Here is a 5,595-nt window from a genome sequence, read left to right on the forward strand (position 1 = left end):
GTCTGCTTCTCCCTCTGACCCTCCACCATCTCATGCTCTCTCTCTCATTCTCTCTCTCTCAAATAAATAAAATCTTAAAAAAAAATAAACCCTTAAATCAGAATTCTATGCCCATTAGTAATTTGTCTTAAAATGTTCTTTTTGGACACCTGGGTTTATAGGAGATACATTGTTTCACTTTGCAAAGGGTATTCCCTGATTAATTCAGATCTGAAAAGTTGACATACTTCAAAGTGAAAGAGGAGCCTGCAGCCACAGGCAGTCACCACCAACAGAAGGGACTCGAGAACATCGGAGCCACAAAACCAGCTCTGCGGCCTCTGAGGTACAAGAAGAAATGGCAAGAAAAGGAAAAGCTGAGTCTTTAGAAGAGACTTTACGTGTGGCAGGAGACAGGCAAACTTCTCAATTCCTGTGACTTCCAACATTCCCATCAAGAGAACACAATCATCACCTTGACAAGCGTAGAACAAACTTGAAGTGAAGGCCAAATAAGAAATGAAAGCCATTTGAAGTCAACTTGGGTCTCCAGGCCCTCAACAACTGAACGCACTCTCGGGGAGATGGGAAAGGAGGATGAGAAAGACAACGGGGGAACAAAGCAGCGAGGAGGGGCAGGGGAATAAACCACAGACACAATGAATACATAAATAGTCAAGAGTTCAAAGGGATGGGTCTGTGGGGGGCGGGGGGCAGAGAGAAGTGAAGAACAAAACAAGACTGTTGACAATATTCAACAGGACAGAAAGGGTGAGCTGTGCTGAAAGGGTGAGGTCAGAGGGAAGGAAGAGGGTAAGCCAAGGTGATGTTCATCGGAGAAGAACATGACAGCCAGACAGCCAGAGTAAGGCCCCGAACTCGGAGGCATGTTCTGGGGACAGCAAGGTGGTCAGTGAGGATGGAGCAGGGCTGGCAAGGGGGACACGGGAGGAGCAAAGGTCAGCTAGGTGATGGGGACAGATCATACGGGACTTGTGGGCCATTAGGAGGACTTCTGTATTGCCTTCTGGGTCAAATGCAGAGCCATTAACAGGTTTTTAGCAGAAGAACATGATCTGACTTCAATTTTTTCAGTTAACGCTAATAATTGGAAATGTGTACCTTCTGACCCCCTTATATATGTCAATTGTATTTCAATTAAAAAAAAGAAAAATACAATTTTAAAAGTTAACTCTAATAAAGAATAAATTATAAATAAAGCTAACTCTAATGACTGGGCTGAAACCAGACTGTAGGAGGCGAGGATGGAAGCACGGAGTTTAAGTTCTATAGAGTGACATCTCATGCAGGGTTACATTTTAAAAGTAAAAGCTTTGGATCTTTTCCCTATTTCATCAAGAAAGCACAGACATGGGGGCGCCTGGGTGGCTCAGTCGTTGAGCGTCTGCCTTCGGCTCAGGTCATGATCGCAGGGTCCTGGGATCGAGCCCCAGACTGGGCTCTCTGCTTGGTGAGAAGCCTGCTTCTCCCTCTCGCACTCCCCCTGCTTGTGTTCCCTCTCTCGCTGTGTCTCTCTCTGTCAAATAAATAAACAAAATCTTAAAAAAAAAAAAAAAAAGAAGAAGCAAGCACAGACGTACTAGCTGACTTGTGTTTAGGAATCAGGCTGTATGAAAAATTTGAAGAATTGTTTTGTGGTATATTTAATTTTCTCGTTATTACCCCAAAGGACCAAGAGAAGAAGTTAGGAGAAGAGAGAATCCAGTTCAAAATTTGGCAGGACTTGTGTCAGTAAAGCTGAACTGTCATGAAGCACCTTGTATAAGCACGGACTTATCTATGGGACCGAGGGAGCAATTTGAAGGAAATTCAGACATGGTTTATACAAGATGCCCTTTCAGATTACTTCCCACCTTGCAAGGGCATCATCCTAAATCCATACCAAACTAACTTCATTTCCAGAGTTCTAACTAGGGCAGGGCCACAGGAGACTTGTCACAGAACCCTGTGCAATAGTTTTAGGTCATTATGTGACAGCCACCTCCTTAGAAAATGTGCCTTCACTTCTAGCCCCATGGTGACAAGCTTGTCCCCCAGGTCCCAGGACAACCATTTAAGATCAAGTAAGAGAGACAGATAGCCAGGGATTCAGGACAGAGAGCCCACTATCCCAGAGGCCTCTTTATGTAAGCGGGCGCCACCTGTCTCCCTCTCCCCCTTGTCCTTTTCTTTCACTCTACCTCTGTGTTTGCTAGACAAGGATTGCAATATCCGTATGGCTCAGATGGAAGAATCAGAGCTTACTGGTGTATCACGTGGGCTCAAACATTGAGTTAATGGGTGCTTAAAAAATGGATCCTGTCAACATGAAGTCCCCAGTGACACGCCTGTGGTTTCTGGATCTGATCATTATCTTTTATTATGGCAGAAGCATAAACCTAGCACATTTCAACATTTGCTTGCTGCCCAGAACAAAACAGTCCTCTTGCTAGGCATATAAGCTTAAATATGAGCTCTAACCAATATACTCAAACAATCTTTTGAACAACTACAAACACATTCTCTGCTTTCCTGTTTAACATAGTAGTCACTCATCCAATAGAGGTGCTTTGGGAACCAATGTAAAAGTTGTTTGTCAGTTTCAGAGTCCATGATTGTCAGGGGATGTCCATTTCTCCTTGAGTTCTGTCACTAACCTATCCAGGTCGTATTCTCATCATCCTACATCCATGGACTAAATGATGCATTCCATCATAATGAACACACCCTGCATATAAGAGTGAATAAAAGCTAGAAGAGTGTTAAGCTAACAAAGGCTACAAAGAAAAAAATTAGAAAATTAACTCTAAAGCCCTCATTTCTCCATAACCCATTCAGGGATTCCCTTGTCTTCAGTCAGCACTGCGGGGCAAAGGGAGGGCAGGATGAGTTACTAAGTAGGGTAATTAACTCAACCAAGAGGTCAGAGAATTTGGTAGCGTCTTTGCCCCTTTCTCTAGAGATGCTACTCCATTTATGTGTCAGATTCTCTGTTTCTGCTTCTCTTTATGTAGTCAGTTTCTCCCTCCTGCTTTTTTGACTTTTGCCGAGTCAAGTACAGACCCACCCAGCTAAACTGTTCCCAGATTCCTAATGTGCAGAAAATGTGAGATAAATATTTCTTTTGTTTTAAGCTGCTACATTTAGTTTAGTTTTTTTTTAAGAGACACAGAGAAAGTGCATGTGCGAGTTGAGGGGAGGCAGTGGGGAGGGACAGAGAGAGAGCATCCCAAACAGACTCCACCCCCAGTGCAGAGCTGAACACAGGGCTCGATCTCACGACCCTCAGATCATGACTTGAGCCAAAATCAAAAGTCGGACACTGAACCGGGTGGCCCCAGGGGGGAATTTGTTATAAAGCAAAATATAACTAATACATTAGGACTTCAGATGGCCCACTTTGGTCAAAGAGGAAGGAATCACACAGGAGAACAATAAAGCATTAGGTTAAAAATGAAGACCAAAGGCCTAATGCAAGGGATCTTGAATGCCATGCTAAAGGGTCTGGACTTTAAGTAAAAAGGCAATGAGGAGCCGAACAGTATTTTTGAAGAGGGGAGTTATCAAAGGAATATGTTAGAAAATTGGTTTAGCAGACCTGCCCAGACTAGATTAGGAAAAGAAAAAAAAAAAAAGGCACGAAGGTAGAAAAGACCGGATCATTCACATAAATATTCCATCCCAGTCTCATGTCCTGCTTAACCATATCAAACCCATTCTGTTGTATATATGCTTTTCATACACTGAGTTAACTTGAGGTGGATGGCAGGATTCATGGCTAATTGCTTTTTGAATCCTCTGAACCATTTAGCCCTGTGCCTTGCACATAGTAAGTACTTGGTAATATGTGAATCATGAATAAAACCTTCCTAAATCTGCTCTACTTCCTTACAGACAGAATAATACTCTTTGCATAATATTTTGTTCATATAGCTAATAGACCATTTCTCAAATCTCAGCACTTGTACTTTATTTCTTCTGTCTCACCCCTACAGTATGAGCCCCTTCAGGGCAGTCAGAACCAGCTATACAGTTTGCCAGGACCCAAACAAAATGCAAATGAAGGCTCCTTGTTTCAAAAATATTTGGAATTTCAACACCGGAACAGGGGTGGGAATGTACTTCTGAGCTGAGGGCCTTCTGTGCACAGGTTACAACCCAGGAAGATGGACTGAGGGCATGAATTCCATTTTATGCGTTGTTTTAATCGTGGCTTCTACCATGGCAATGTTTGGTAAACGTGGATTCAACGTCCTGAGTAAACAATGAAGGTCAGGAGGGTTAAATGGAAGGGGAGACTGACTTGGCAGAAGTTTCACACGCGTGGAGTCCACCCTAGAGTTAACATGACCTGTTGAAGTAAGACACAGACAGGAGTGCCATCTGCTGTCATACTCCCTCTTTGGCCTGGGCTGCCTACCTCCGGCGTCCGGACCGCAGAATGTGCTCGTAGCTATCCTCACTCGGTCCAAAAGGCCTGTGTGTCCTATGTTGATTCCCACTCTCAGGGACTCTGGCTTCGGTTTGGTTATTTATTAGATTTCCCTCATGCAACAACAATGACAACGATTTAATATGTAAGAAGCAAACAGCTGAAAGAATTTTCTAGGCAGAAACAATGTATTGACTAACAAGGTAAGACAGTAAGGGTTGGTACTCATAAAATAAAGAAAACAAGGCTGAATGATTTAAAAACATGCTTCAGACAAATCCTAGTTAATTTTTTGAAAACTACAGCAGGGCAGGGAAGTGCATATTGATGACCCTCTCTGAGGGATGGCACAGACCTCAGATGAGCTATAACCATGAAGAATTGTTTTCTCTCTGGGACAGACAAGACAATTTATTGAATCCCTTCTTACCACAGATGAGTATCCTACCCACAAAACACAAATATTTATCTCTGTATCTGAGCAATGCCTCCCTGCAAAACTGAGGAAAAGAACCTGCTGGAAAGGTCTCCGTTCCCCCCATCATCCTTCTCATTTTAAGCAGGTTGCAGCCACAGCGAGAGAACCACAGGCAAAGCTTAGCAATTGTAATGGTGACCCCCAGTGGCAACTGTTTGCAAATGAAAAACTGGCTCTCTCTGCCAAGGACGTCAATTTTATTAAAATGCTTTCTTTAAGAAGGACATTGGCAATTTTGTTGAACTGTAATATAAACTAATTGTATACTGGTTCCAAAAAATCAATATCCTCTCCTCTGCTTTACTGTCGATAGTTAAACACATGAATTTTCCTTTGAAAAGACTCTCGAAAGTGACAAGCTGTTTCTGGAAGGCCTGATGAGTGGTGTAACAGCACTTTAAGAGGGAGGTGAGACAAGGCCTGATATCAAACCTGGGTTCACACACACCCTTCTGTGCCCACTGCATTCTGAGAGTCAGCCTTAGTGGGAATTAATCAGCAGCGATTTCTGTAAGAATCTGGAAAGGTAACCATCTAAACGAAATCCGAAGAGACCCACGTGTGCTAAATGGTCAACAAAACAAGTCAAAAAGATTGGGCTTGTTTTCTAGAAGCTTGCATTCAACCCAAACAAAGGCAATCAGCTCAAAGGGAGCAAACATTGGGTAACACAAGTATGAAGAAAAAATAACTCAAAATAATGAAG

This window comes from Leptonychotes weddellii, chromosome X (assembly GCF_054177405.1).
Source record: "Leptonychotes weddellii isolate Sample4059 chromosome X, ASM5417740v2, whole genome shotgun sequence".
Classification (NCBI taxonomy): domain Eukaryota; kingdom Metazoa; phylum Chordata; class Mammalia; order Carnivora; family Phocidae; genus Leptonychotes; species Leptonychotes weddellii.